Source organism: Triticum dicoccoides, chromosome 2A (assembly GCF_002162155.2).
Source record: "Triticum dicoccoides isolate Atlit2015 ecotype Zavitan chromosome 2A, WEW_v2.0, whole genome shotgun sequence".
In the NCBI taxonomy this organism is placed as follows: Eukaryota; Viridiplantae; Streptophyta; class Magnoliopsida; order Poales; family Poaceae; genus Triticum; species Triticum dicoccoides.
The window spans coordinates 514,124,406-514,139,442 of NC_041382.1; the positions used below are offsets into that span (position 1 = coordinate 514,124,406).

Below are 15,037 nucleotides of genomic sequence, written 5' to 3' on the forward strand. Positions count from 1 at the left end.
TATTAACCCAAGGCCCAGTGCAAATTGCTATTTTTTTGCCTATTTCGGTGTTTCGCAGAAAAGGAATATCAAACGGAATCCAAACAGAATGAAACCTTCGGGAATGTGATTTTTGGAACAAACATGATCCAGAGGACTTGGAGTGGACGTCAAGAAACAAACAAGGAGTCCACGAGGCAGGGGACGTGCCCTCCCCCTCGTGGGCCCCTCATGGCTCAACCGACCTACTTCTTCCTCCTATATATACTCATATACCCTGAAAACATCCAGGAGCACCAAGAAACCCTATTTCCACCGCCGCAACCTTCTGTACCCAAGAGATCCCATCTTGGGGCCTTTTCCGGAGCTCTGCCGGAGGGGGCATCGATGATTGAGGGCCTCTACATCAACTCCTTGGCCCCTCCGATGATGTGTGAGTGGTTTACTTCAGACCTTCGGGTCCATAGTGATTAGCTAGATGGATTCTTCTCTCTCTTTGAATCTCAATACAAAGTTCCCCTCGATCTTCTTGAAGATCTACTTGATGTAACTCTTTTTGTGGTGTGTTTGTTGAGATCCGATGAATTGTGGGTTTACGATCAAGTCTATCTATGAACAATATTTGATTCTTCTCTGAAATCTTTTATGTATGATTGGTTATCTTTGCAAGTCTCTTCGAATTATCAGGTTGGTTTGGCCTACTAGATTGATCTTTCTTGCAATGGGAGAAGTGCGTAGCTTTGGGTTCAATCTTGCGATGCTCGATCCACAGAAAGGGAAACGACACGTATTTTATTGTTGCCATCAAGGATAAAAAGATGGGGTTTATATCATATTGCTTGAGTTTATCCCTCTACATGATGTCATCTTACCTAATGTGTCACTCTGTTCTTATGAACTTAATACTCTAGATGCATGCTGGATAGCGGTCGATGTGTGGAGTAATAGTAGTAGATGCAAGCAGGAGTCGGTCTACTTGTCACGGACGTGATGCCTATATACATGATCATGCCTAGATATTCTCATAATTATTCTCTTTTCTATCAATTGCTCGACAGTAATTTGCTCACCCACCGTAATACTTATGCTATCTTGAGAGAAGCCACTAGTGAAACCTATGGCCCCCGGGTCTATTCACCATCATATTAATCTTCCGTCAACAAGCTATTTCTATTACCTTTTATTTTGCAATCTTTACTTTTAATCTTTATCATAAAAATACCAAAAAAATTATTTTATCATCTCTATCATATCTAACTCTCGTAAGTGACCGTGAAGGGATTGACAACCCCTTTATCGCGTTGGTTGCGAGGTTCTTATTTGTTTGTGTAGGTACGAGGGACTTGTGTGTGGCCTCCTACTGGATTGATACCTTGGTTCTCAAAAACTGAGAGAAATACTTACGCTACTTTGTTGCATCACCCTTTCCTCTTCAAGGGAAAACCAATGCAGTGCTCAAGAGGTAGCAGGGTCCCACACACTCTTCATCATTTTGGGGGCTTGTGGGCAGTAGGCTCCTTAATGGGCAAAACCATTGACGTTGATCTCTTCAGTCTGAGAGGATATGGAGTGATTCGCATTCTGGTAGCCATGATAAATACTCAGATTTTGTCGAAGGAGAAAGATGATGTTGGGTCTTTTATTTCCAAGGATGTGGTGGTTAAACTCAAGGGCTATGCATTCACATTCAGGAGAGAACCAGCGGGCTATGTTCCGGATCTGGATTTTACTCCATTTACGTAAGGAAGATGATACTGACGATGATAACATAGGGAAGGAGAAGGACGATGAGGTGGATGCCTCGGAGCAAGCCAGTCTTTCCTCAAAACAGGCGCCATCCGGTTCTACACCTACTAATGATGTTCATGTGTCACATGTTCAAGGACATGTCCTCGGTGGCGTGGTCTCCTCCAAGACTTCGAGTACTCGCCATGAAATGATGGCCGTGACTCCTTTTAACCCAAATCCGCAGACTCCTCGAGGCATTTAGCTAGTGGAGAATATGAGAGCTAACTCACCATTGTGTGGGTGTCTTAAACGATCGTCAGAGGTGCAGCATCACAAGACTCCGGCGGAAGTCGTCCATTCACCGGTGCTGGAAAATGATAGGCCACCCGTGCATTCTCTTCAGGAATCGGAGGATCGGACAAACATGCATGCAACTGGATGGAAGCCAACCATGCAGTACAAGTTGATGGGCACAAGAAAGGACGTGCATGTCCACCCGAATCACATGCATGCACCAGGTCCGCTGCCATTCCAGCCAATGGAGCAGCTGGCCAGCTCTCAACCGTCCGACATGCATGCAATGGGTTTGGGGCCGCTACAGCCCACCGAGCACGTGGTCAGCACGCAGGTTGCCCCCGCCCAATCGACAAATGTTCAGGTGGCAAACACGGCAGGTGGTTTGGAGGGGCCAGACCTGGTAAGCTGCGTCTCCGACACGATCGTTCCTGTTCAGGAACTGTTGGAGCCAGGCAGAGCCTCTTCTTCGACGACGACCCCTTCTACAATGATCATTATGACACCGACATTAACATCTTCGACGGTTACTGTTGGAGAGGGATTTCTACACCACCGCCACCCCCTCCATCGGCAACCACGCACATGCAACAACCATCGTCCGAGGCAATGTCGGTTCGTGACACGCTTCTGATGGTGGCCTCGTCGCTAGAGCTGGCGGTTGAGACTGTCGGGGAGGGAGTTGCTACTTCACCATCTTCCCGTCCTCCAGCAGCAGAGCCGACGTCGCGACCATAGTTGGGGGTGACTCCTACACGTCGAAGTTGTCGGCATACGGTTGCCGACGACGGTTCTGCGGACACTGATGAGGACTCCTTGGCCAAGGCTATGCGGCGTAAAGCAGCGCACAACCTCGACAACCAAGGTATTACGTCGTCATTGAAATCATTTTTAGCTTTTTCTAACACTGGCATTGTTTCTAAGTTGCATGATGTGGGTGTTAGTATTGGAAAGAATGATAACGATATTTCTTTTTCGACTAACGCTTTGAAATATTTGGAATATGACCGATTAAAAGTTACTCCACGTGTTTCTAGCAAGTCTTATGCCTCCCATACTGATGAGCAGGAGCTGCATGCCACATTAGATGGTCAGCTACTCTCTCATTTAGTAGGAGCAGTTTCGGACATGGGTCTAGATGAACCTAGGCTCAGTTCATTGATTGAGCTTACAACATCCGGACGTAAATCAAAGACCGCACGTTCGAAAAAATATAAGTCCCATAAGAGGGCGAAGTGTTCTAAATCTCCTATTGCTTCCTCATGAATGGAATGTTTTTTAATAGCAGAGGTCTTCGTGACCTGGCTAAACATTTATTCATTGCAGAATGTAATAGAGAATACAATTTAGATTTTTTTTGGCTATCTCTGAAGCGGGGAGACGTGATTTCTCAGTAAGTCTGCTTAATCGTCTTTCTGGCTGGATATACTTTACTTGGGTTTCACGACCGCCTAGAGGTCGTTCTGAGGGATTTTACTTGGCGTAAATACAGGGACTATGGATGTGTTGGCTAGTTCAGATGATGAGTTTCATGTTAAACTCCATATTCGCAACAAGGCCGACAACTTCACATGGACCCTCGTCGCCGTGTATGGGGCAGCCCAGGATGAGTTCAAGGCCGATTTTCTCCGTGAATTGGTTAATCCGGTGAAAGATAATTCCTATCCCATTCTAATAGGTGGGGATTTCAATTTGGTTCGATTTCCAAATGAGAAAAGCCGCGGTAGGTTTGATAATCGTTGGCCTTTCCTTTTCAATGTTGTCATCGACAGTCTAGATATGCGAGAGGTTTCGATGATTGGAAGACAATTCACTTGGGCGAACAGTCTTCCCGGGCCGACATATGAGAAACTAGATTGCGTTTTAATGGATACCGACTGGGAATCTAAATTTCCTATCATCTCTGTTCATGCTCTACCTCGTATCGAGCCTATATCAGACCACACACCCATTCTCCTAACTACTGGGTTGCCACGACCACAACATAGACGCAAGTTCAAGTTTGAACTTGGGTGGTTGCTTCGGGATGGCTTCCATGGCATGGTTAAGGAGGTGTGGGAGAAACCAGTAGCCGGGCATACCCCAATACACACATGGAATAACAAAATGCATGCATTACGTAAATTCCTTGGTGGCTGGGCTAGGCATACGATGGGTATCCTCAAAAAGGAAAAGCTTCGTCTTTCATCTATCATTGATGAATTAGAAGCTTTGACAGAGGTTAGACCTTTATCTGAGCATGAAATCGAGATCAAGAATCATTCAAATGCACGGATAGCTAACATGCTGCGTGAAGAGGAACTCAAATGGTACAAACATTCTAACTCTCAATTTATCCTGAAAGGTGATTCGAATACTAGATATTTCCATGGAGTCGCCAATGGCAGACACCAGAAGAAAATTATTCATTCCCTACAATAGGATGAGGGCACGATTGAGGGGCATGAGCAACTTAAATCATATATCACTAGTTATTATAAAAAATTGTTTGGAGCGCCAGAGGAAGGAAACTTCACGATGGATGAGCCCCGAACAGATGACATCTCCCAGGTCTCCGATGAGGAAAACAACCCTCTAACAGCCCCATACTCCGAGGAGGAAGTTAGAAAGGCGGTTTTCCTAATGGAGCTTAACAAAGCCCCAGGTTCGAATGGTTTTCCCGCTGAGTTCTATCAGAACTTCTGGGAAGTCATCAAACATGATCTCCTACTTTCGTTTAGCGACCTACATGCTGGCCAACTAGAATTGTTTCGCTTAAACTTCAGTGAGATTATTTTATTACCTAAGGTTTATGAGGCTAAAAGGATACAACAATATAGACCTATTTGCCTCCTTAATGTTAGTTTTAAAATATTCACGAAGGTTGCGACTATTAGGCTAAATTCGGTTGCCGAACATGTGGTCCGGCCTTCACAGACAGCTTTTATGCAAGGCAGACACATCCTAGATGGAGTTGTTATCCTTCATGAAACAGTCCATGAATTACACCGGAAAAAGTTGAATGGGGTGGTACTCAAAATAGACTTTGAAAAGGCTTATGACAAAGTCAAGTGGCCCTTTCTTCATCAGTCTCTCAGAATGAAAGGATTTTCCGCAGAGTGGCGTGCTATGATACATAGCTTCGTTTCTGGAGGTAGTGTTGCCATTAAGGTCAATGATGATGTTGGACACTATTTCCAAACGAAGAAGGGATTTCGACAAGGTGAGTCGGTATCACCCATGCTATTTAATATAGTGGCGGATATGCTAGCGGTCATGATTGAGCGTGCCAAGGTTGATGGCCAAATTAATGGGGTAGTAAATCATCTAGTTGATGGTGGTCTCTCTATGCTTCAATATGCCCATGATACGATTCTCTTCATGGATCATGACCCCGAGAAAGCAAGAAATTTGAAACTGATTTTATCAGCATTCGAGCAACTCTCGGGTCTTAAGATCAATTTTCATAGAAGTGAATTGTTTTACTTTGGCGAGGCTCAAGACAAGGCCCACCTGTACGCTGAACTATTCGGATGCGGGTTGGATCAATTTCCTATCACATATTTGGGGATACCAATACATTATCGAAGACTCACAAATGCTGAATGTAAACACGTCGAGGAGAGACTGCAAAAAGACTTAGCAGTTGGAAAGGTAAACTGCTATCTGTAGGTGGAAGATTGGTCCTCATAAATTCAGTACTACTAAGTAATATGGTACTATATATGATTTCCCTCTTTCAGTAGCCGAAAGGAGTTTTAGATAGATTGGATTACTTCTGATCAATATTCTTTTGACAAGGAGATAGCGAGAAAAAAATATCGGCTGGCTAAATGAAGTGTGGTTTTCCATCCCAAAGACCAAGGTGGGTTGGGCATTCATGACCTTGAGGTTAAGAATAGGGCCCTCCTCGGCAAATGGTTGTTTAAATTACTAACGGAAGATGGTGTATGGCAAACCCTTCTAAGAAGGAAATATGTGGGTTCCAAGGCGGTATCCCAAATATATTGGAAGCCTGGGGATTCTCACTTTTGGGCGGGTCTAATGGCTTCGAAAAAAATATTTCTTCTCCTATGGATCCTTCTTGATTAAGGACGGCTCGGAAATTAGATTCTGGGAGGACAGGTGGCTAGGAAATGCCACACTCCGGGAACAATATCCGGCTCTATACAACATTGTGCGCCACAAGGGTGATACTATCGCCATGGTGATGGGATCATTTCCGCCGAATGTGACGTTCACAAGAGATTTAATTGGACACAGAATACAATGGTGGAACATTCTGCTTCAGCGGTTATCCATGATGCAATTGTCACATGGGTCTGATGTATTCCGATGGAACCTCCATGGGAATGGGCAATTCTGAGCAGAGTCTATGTATAGAGCGTTAATCCAGTCTGATGTGCCAGTTGATAATAATAAGAAGAAGATCTCGAAGATGAAGATACCACTTAAGAATAAAATCTTTGCATGGTATCTTCATCGCGGAGTCATTCTTACTAAAGATAACCTTATTAAGAGGAATTGGCATGGAAGTCCGCAATGTGTTTTTTCTCACCATGAGGAGACAATAAAACATTTATTCTTCCAATGCGAATTAGCTCGTTCTATATGGTCAGTCATCCAAATAGCTCCTGGCTTGTATCCTCCCTGTAGTGTTGCTAATGTATTTTGCAACTGGTTGCATGGGATTGATCACTAGTTTAGAACTCTTCTCAGAGTGGGAGGACTTGCCATTATTTGGTCGCTTTGGCTATGTTGAAATGATAAGGTTTTTAACGATAAAAGTACGTCTCTGCTGTAGGTTATCTATAGATGTACCGGGACTCTTCATTTATGGTCCTCTCTACAACGCGTGGAGAAGCGAGACCTTTTTACGGAGGTGTGTACACGATTCGAGGATATGGCAAGGGATACTTTTAGAGAGAATTCCTTATTTAACACCGTGTTTAAATTTTATGCCCCCTTTGACATCGACATATAATTTCTTCCATGTCTAACAATGAGTCTAAATTTTACGCCTTTTATAACACTTTTGTCCATTTTGAGTCTAAATGACATCTGAAAATACCATTTTGCCCCCATATGGTACATTTATCTGCATGTGTGTATTGCTGCTACATGTGTGTGTGTACATGTGTGTTCCTGCTGCGTGTTTGTGTGCGCGCACTGCTTAGTGTGTGCATGCGTGTTGCTGAGTGTGTGTGTGCGCGCACGTTCGTGTTGCTGAGTGTGTGTGTGTGCGCGCGCGTGCGCAAGCGTGCGTGTGTGCTACTGAGTGTGTGTTTGCTGCTGCTTGTGTACGTGTGTGTGCTGCTGCTACGGCGTGTGTGTGTGTGTGTGTTGATGCTGCTGCTGTGTGTGCCACGCGGGTGCGTGTGCATGTGCTGCTGCGAGTGTCTACTGCTGTGTGTGCGCGTGCGTGTGTATGTGCCGCTACTTGTGCGCTACTGCTCTGACACTGATGCTGCGCATGTGTGCTACCGCCCCGTACACACAAATACCACATGAGGGGTAAAAGAGTCTTTTTAGGTGTCGTTTAGGCTTAAAATGAACGAAAGTGTCATAAAAGACATAAAATTTAGACTCGTTGTTAGATAGGGGAGAAAAAGTTTTTCAGTGTCAAATAAGGAAACAAAATTTAAGATAGTGTTAAATAAGGAATTGTTTCATACTTTTACCCAACATGGGTGGCAACATGATCTTAGGATTGGGCCCCCTCCGCTTTAGGCGTTTCATAGAAGTTTCTTTGTATTTTATCTATTTTTTTTCATTTGTGTGAGAGGACCTTATTTGGCTGTGTGCATCTTAGTTATGCAGAGGTTGGGTGTAATGCTTAATTTTTTAAGTAATAAAGTGCCTCTTTTCGAAAAAAATAAGGAATTCTCTCTATATTTTTCCACGGTCTGTTCAGTCCAGCAATTCCCTCCCTCAGCAAAAATATGAAGGCCCAAGGCCCAAGGCCCAGTCCTTCATCGAAGTCCCACAACAAACCCTAGATGCAACCCAAGTCCCTCCGCAACGACGCCGTTCTAAACCCTCCCTTCTCCCGCTTCTCCACCCCTCTCCCTCGGCAAGAAAAGCCGCCGCCGCCACATCCGCAGCAGCCGCATCCACAGCAGCCGAGCGAGATGGTAAGATCCTGAAGACTCTTTGGATCTAAATGTCTTTCCTCACCAGTAGCTTATTTTCTGATTGATTCGAGTCCATAGTGTATTCATGTGCATTTTTGGATGGATTTTCAGGTGTTTGTGAAGAACCAGAAGACCAGGGCCTACTCCAAGCGGTTCCAAGTGAAGTTCAAGAGAAGGAGACGTACGTTGAGCCCCGTCCCTCGACGATTCTGTACTTGGCTTAGTCGATGGTGTCACTGATGGGCTGCCTTTCGTTTGTGGTTGTTTTGTAGAGGGAAGACCGATTACAGGGCCAGGCTCAGGCTCACTAACCATAAGGCATAAAACCTAGGCTCTGATACCACTGTCGGGGAACGTAGTAATTTCAAAAAAATTCCTGCGCACACGCAAGTTCATGGTGATGCATAGCAACGAGAGAGGAGAGTGTTGTCTACGTACCCTCGTAGACTGAAAGCGAAAGCGTTAGCACAACGCGGTTGATGTAGTCGTACGTCTTCACGGCCCGACCGATCAAGCACCGAAACTACGACGGTGGCATCCGAGCCTAGGTTTTATGCGTTGATGTTGTGCACGAGTAGAACACAAGTGATTTGTGGGCGATATAAGACATACTGCTTACCGGCATGTCATACTTTGGTTCGGCGGTATTGTTGGATGAAGCGGCCCGGACCGACATTACGCGTATGCTTACGCGAGACTGGTTCTACCGACGTGCTTTGCACAGAGGTGGCTGGCGGGTGTCAGTTTCTCCAACTTTAGTTGAACCAAGTGTGGCTACGCCCGGTCCTTGCGAAGGTTAAAACAGCACCAACTTGACAAACTATCGTTGTGGTTTTGATGCGTAGGTAAGAATGGTTCTTGCTAAGCCCGTAGCAGCCACGTAAAACTCCACGTAAAACTTGCAACAACAAAGTAGAGGACATCTAACTTGTTTTTGCAGGGCATGTTGTGATGTGATATGGTCAAGACATGATGCTAAATTTTATTGTATGAGATGATCATGTTTTGTAACCGAGTTATCGGCAACTGGCAGGAGCCATATGGTTGTCGCTTTATTGTATGCAATGCAATTGCGCTATAATGCTTTACTTTATCACTAAGCGGTAGCAATAGTCGTGGAAGCATAAGATTAGCGAGATGACAACGATGCTACGATGGAGATCAAGGTGTCGCGCCGGTGACGATGGTGATCATGATGGTACTTCGAAGATAGAGATCACAAGTACAAGATGATGATGATGGCCATATCATATCACTTATATTGATTGCATGTGATGTTTATCGTTTATGCATCTTATCTTGCTTTGTTTGACGGTAGCATTATAAGATGATCCCTCACTAAATTATCAAAGTATAAGTGTTCTCCCTGAGTATGCACCATTGCGAAAGTTCTTCGTGCTGAGACACCACGTGATGATCGGGTGTGATAGGCTCTACGTTCAAATACAACGGGTGCAAAACAGTTGCACACGTGGAATACTCAGGTTAAACTTGACGAGCCTAGCATATAATAGATATGGCCTCGGAACACGGAGACCGAAAGGTCAAGCGTGAATCATATAGTAGATATGATCAACATATTGATGTTCACCATTGATACTACTCCATCTCACGTGATGATCGGACATGGTTTAGTTGATTTGGATCACGTGATCACTTAGAGGATTAGAGGGATATCTTTCTAAGTGGGAGTTCTTAAGTAATATGATTAATTGAACTTAAATTTATCATGAACTTAGTACCTGATAGTATCTTGCTTATGTATGTTTGATTGTAGATAGATGGCCCGTGCTATTGTTCCGTTGAATTTTAATGCGTTCCTTGAGAAAGCAAAGTTGAAAGATGATGGTAGCAATTACACGGACTGGGTCCGTAACTTGAGGATTATCCTCATTGCTGCACAGAAGAATTACGTCCTGGAAGCACCGCTGGGTGCCAGGCCTGCTGCTGGAGCAACACCAGATGTTATGAACGTCTGGTAGAGCAAAGCTGATGACTACTCGATAGTTCAGTGTGCCATGCTTTACGGCTTAGAATCGGGACTTCAACGACATTTTGAACGTCATGGAGCATATGAGATGTTCCAGGAGTTGAAGTTAATATTTCAAGCAAATGCCCGGATTGAGAGATATGAAGTCTCCAATAAGTTCTATAGCTGCAAGATGGAGGAGAACAGTTCTATCAGTGAGCATATACTCAAAATGTCTGGGTATCATAATCACTTGACTCAACTAGGGGTTAATCTTCCTGTTGATAGTGTCATTGACAAAGTTCTTCAATCACTGCCACCAAGCTACGAAAGCTTCGTGATGAACTATAATGTGCAAGGGATGAATAAGACTATTCCTAAGCTCTTCGCGATGCTAAAAGCCGCGGAGCTAGAAATCAAGACGGAGCATCAAGTGTTGATGGTCAATAAGACCACCAGTTTCAAGAAAAAGGGCAAAGGGAAGAAGAAAGGGAACTTCAAGAAGAACAGCAAACAAGTTGCTGCTCAGGAGAAGAAACCCAAGTCTGGACCTAAGCCTGAGATTGAGTGCTTCTACTGCAAGTAGACTGGTCACTGGAAGCGGAACTGCCCCAAGTATTTGGCGGATAAGAAGGATGGCAAAGTAAACAAAGGTATATGTGATATACATGTTATTGATGTGTACCTTACTAATGCTCACAGTAGCACCTGGGTATTTGATACTGGTTCTGTTGCTAACATTTGCAACTCGAAACAGGGGCTATGGATTAAGCGAAGATTGTCTAAGGACGAGGTGACGATGCACGTGGGAAATGGTTCCAAAGTCGATGTGATCGCGGTCGGCACGCTACCTCTACATCTACCTTCGGGATTAGTATTAGACCTAAATAATTGTTATTTGGTGCCAGCGTTGAGCATGAACATTATATCTGGATCTTGTTTGATGCGAGACGGTTATTCATTTAAATCAGAGAATAATGGTTGTTCTATTTATATGAGTAATATCTTTTATGGTCATGCACCCTTGAAGAGTGGTCTATTTTTGATGAATCTCGATAGTAGTGATACACATATTCATAATGTTGAAATCAAAAGATGCAGAGTTGATAATGATAGTGCAACTTATTTGTGGCACTGCCGTTTAGGTCATATCGGTGTAAAGCGCATGAAGAAACTCCATATTGATGGACTTTTGAAACCACTTGATTATGAATCACTTGGTACTTGCGAACCGTACCTCATGGGTAAGATGACTAAAACACTGTTCTCCGGTACTATGGAGAGAGCAACAAATTTGTTGGAAATCATACATACAGATGTATGTGGTCCAATGAATGTTGAGGCTCGTGGCGGATATCGTTATTTTCTCACCTTCACAGATGATTTAAGCAGATATGGGTATATCTACTTAATGAAACATAAGTCTGAAACATTTGAAAAGTTCAAAGAATTTCAGAGTGAAGTTGAAAATCATCGTAACAAGAAAATAAAGTTTCTATGATCTGATCGTGGAGGAGAATATTTGAGTTACGAGTTTGGTCTACATTTGAAACAATGCGGAATAGTTTCGCAACTCATGCCACCCGGAACACCATAGCGTAATGGTGTGTCCGAACGTCGTAATCGTACTTTATTAGATATGGTGCGATCTATGATGTCTCTTACTGATTTACCGCTATCATTTTGGGGTTATGCTTTAGAGACGGCTGCATTCACGTTAAATAGGACACCATCGAAATCCATTGAGACGACGCCTTATGAACTGTGGTTTGGCAAGAAACCAAAGTTGTCGTTTCTGAAAATTTGGGGCTGCGATGCTTATGTGAAAAAGCTTCAACCTGATAAGCTCGAACCCAAATCGGAGAAATGTGTCTTCATCGGATACCCAAAGGAGACTGTTGGGTACACCTTCTATCACAGATCCGAAGGCAAGACTTTTGTTGCTAAATTCGGAGTTTTTATAGAGAAGGAGTTTCTCTCGAAAGAAGTGAGTGGGAGAAAATTAGAACTTGATGAGGTATCTATACATGCTCCCTTATTGGAAAGTAGTACATCACAGAAACCGGTTTCTGTGACACCTACACCAATTAGTGAGGAAGCTAATGATAACGATCATGAAACTTCAGATCAAGTTACTACCGAACCTCGTAGATCAACCAGAGTAAGATCCGCAGCAGAGTGGTACGGTAATCCTGTTCTGGAAGTCATGCTACTAGATCATGATGAACCTATGAACTATGAAGAAGTGATGGTGAGCCCAGATTCCGCAAAATGGCTAGAATCCATGAAATCTGAGATGGGATCCATGTATGAGAACAAAGTGTGGACTTTGGTTGACTTGCCCGTTGATCGGCAAGCAATTGAGAATAAATGGATCTTCAAGAAGAAGACTGACGCTGACGGTAATGTTACTGTCTATAAAGCTCGACTTGTTGCGAAAGGTTTTCGACAAGTTCAAGGGATTGACTACGATGAGACCTTCTCACCCATAGCGATGCTTAAGTCTGTCCGAATCATGTTAGAAATTGCCGCATTTTATGATTATGAAATTTGGCAAATGGATGTCAAAACTGCATTCCTGAATGGATTTCTGGAAGAAGAGTTGTATATGATGCAACCAGAAGGTTTTGTCGATCCAAAGGAAGCTAACAAAGTGTGCAAGCTCCAGCGATCCATTTATGGACTGGTGCAAGCCTCTCGGAGTTGGAATAAACGCTTTGATAGTGTGATCAAAGCATTTGGTTTTATACAGACTTTTGGAGAAGCCTATATTTACAAGAAAGTGAGTGGGAGCTCTGTAGCATTTCTGATATTATATGTGGATGACATATTATTGATTGGAAATAATATAGAATTTCTGGATAGCATAAAGGGATACTTGAATAAGAGTTTTTCAATGAAAGACCTTGGTGAAGCTGCTTACATATTGGGCATTAAGATCTATAGAGATAGATCAAGACACTTAATTGGACTTTCACAAAGCACATACCTTGACAAAGTTTTGAAGAAGTTCAAAATGGATCAAGCAAAGAAAGGGTTCTTGCCTGTGTTACAAGGTGTGAAGTTGAGTAAGACTCAATGTCCGACCACTGCAGAAGATAGAGAGAAAATGAAAGATGTTCCCTATGCTTCAGCCATAGGCTCTATCATGTATGCAATGCTGTGTACCAGACCTGATGTGTGCCTTGCTATAAGTCTAGCAGGGAGGTACCAAAGTAATCCAGGAGTGGATCACTGGACAGCGGTCAAGAACATCCTGAAGTACCTGAAAAGAACTAAGGATATGTTTCTCGTATATGGAGGTGACAAAGAGCTCATCGTAAATGGTTACGTTGATGCAAGCTTTGACACTGATCCGGACGATTCTAAATCGCAAACCGGATACGTGTTTACATTAAACGGTGGAGCTGTCAGTTGGTGCAGTTCTAAACAAAGCGTCATGGCGGGTTCTCTACATGTGAAGCGGAGTACATAGCTGCTTCAGAAGCAGCAAATGAAGGAGTCTGGATGAAGGAGTTCATATCCGATCTAGGTGTCATACCTAGTGCATCGGGTCCAATGAAAATCTTTTTTGAGAATACTGGTGCAATTGCCTTGGCAAAAGAATCCAGATTTCACAAGAGAGCCAAGCACATCAAGAGATGCTTCAATTCCATTTGGGATTTAGTCCAAGTGGGAGACATAGAAATTTCCAAGATACATACGGATCTGAATGTTGCAGGCCCGCTGACTAAGCCTCTTCCATGAGCAAAACATGATTAGCACCAAGGCTCCATGGGTGTTAGAATCATTACTGTGTAATCTAGATTATTGACTCTAGTGCAAGTGGGAGACTGAAGGAAATATGCCCTAGAGGCAATAATAAAGTTATTATTTATTTCCTTGTATCATGATAAATGTTTATTATTCATGCTAGAATTGTATTAACCGGAAACATAATACATGTGTGAATACATAGACAAACAGTGTCACTAGTATGCCTCTACTTGACTAGCTCGTTGATCAAAGATGGTTATGTTTCCCAACCATAGACATGAGTTGTCATTTGATTAACGGGATCACATCATTACGAGAATGATGTGATTGACTTGACCCATTCCGTTAGCATAACACTTGATCGTTTAGTTTGTTGCTATTGCTTTCTTCATGACTTATACATGTTCCTATGACTATGAGATTATGCAACTCCCGTTTACCAGAGGAACACTTTGTGTGCTACCAAACGTCACAACGTAACTGGGTGATTATAAAGGTGCTCTATAGGTGTCTCCTAAGGTACTTGTTGGGTTGGCGTATTTCGAGATTAGGATTTGTCACTCCGATTGTCGGAGAGGTATCTCTGGGCCCTCTCGGTAATGCACATCACTTAAAGCCTTGCAAGCATTGCAGCTAATGAGTTAGTTGCGGGATGATGTATTACAGAACGAGTAAAGAGACTTGCCGGTAATGAGATTGAAATAGGTATTAAGATATCGATGATCAAATCTCGGGCAAGTAACATACCGATGACAAAGGGAACAACGTATGTTGTTATGCGGTCCGACCGATAAAGATCTTCGTAGAATATGTAGGAGCCAATATGAGCATCCAGTTCCTCTATTGGTTATTGACCGGAGATGTGTCTCGGTCATGTCTACATTGTTCTCGAACCCGTAGGGTCCGCACGCTTAACGTTACGATGATAATTTCATTATGAGTTTATATGTTTTGATGTACCGAAGGTTGTTCGGAGTCCTGGATGTGATCACGGACATGACGAGGAGTCTCGAAATGGTCGAGACATAAAGATTGATATATTGGAAGCCTATATTTGGACATCGGAAGTGTTCAGGGTGAAATCAGCATTTTACCGGAGTACCGGGAGGTTACCGGAACCCCGGTAACCTAATGGGCCTTAATGGGCCTAGTGGAGGAAGTAGAGAGGAGGCCAAGGGGCAGCCGCGCGCCCCTCCCC

At 43.5% G+C, this 15,037-nt stretch overlaps 1 long non-coding RNA gene across 1 annotated transcript; it reads left to right on the forward strand.

Annotated features, from left to right (window-relative positions):
• Positions 1 to 8,032: 8,032 nt before the first annotated feature.
• LOC119359504 lies at positions 8,033 to 8,431 on the forward strand. Its single transcript, XR_005172573.1, has 3 exons — positions 8,033 to 8,114; positions 8,226 to 8,295; positions 8,387 to 8,431. It is a non-coding gene; the product is annotated as an uncharacterized LOC119359504 (long non-coding RNA).
• Positions 8,432 to 15,037: the final 6,606 nt, after the last annotated feature.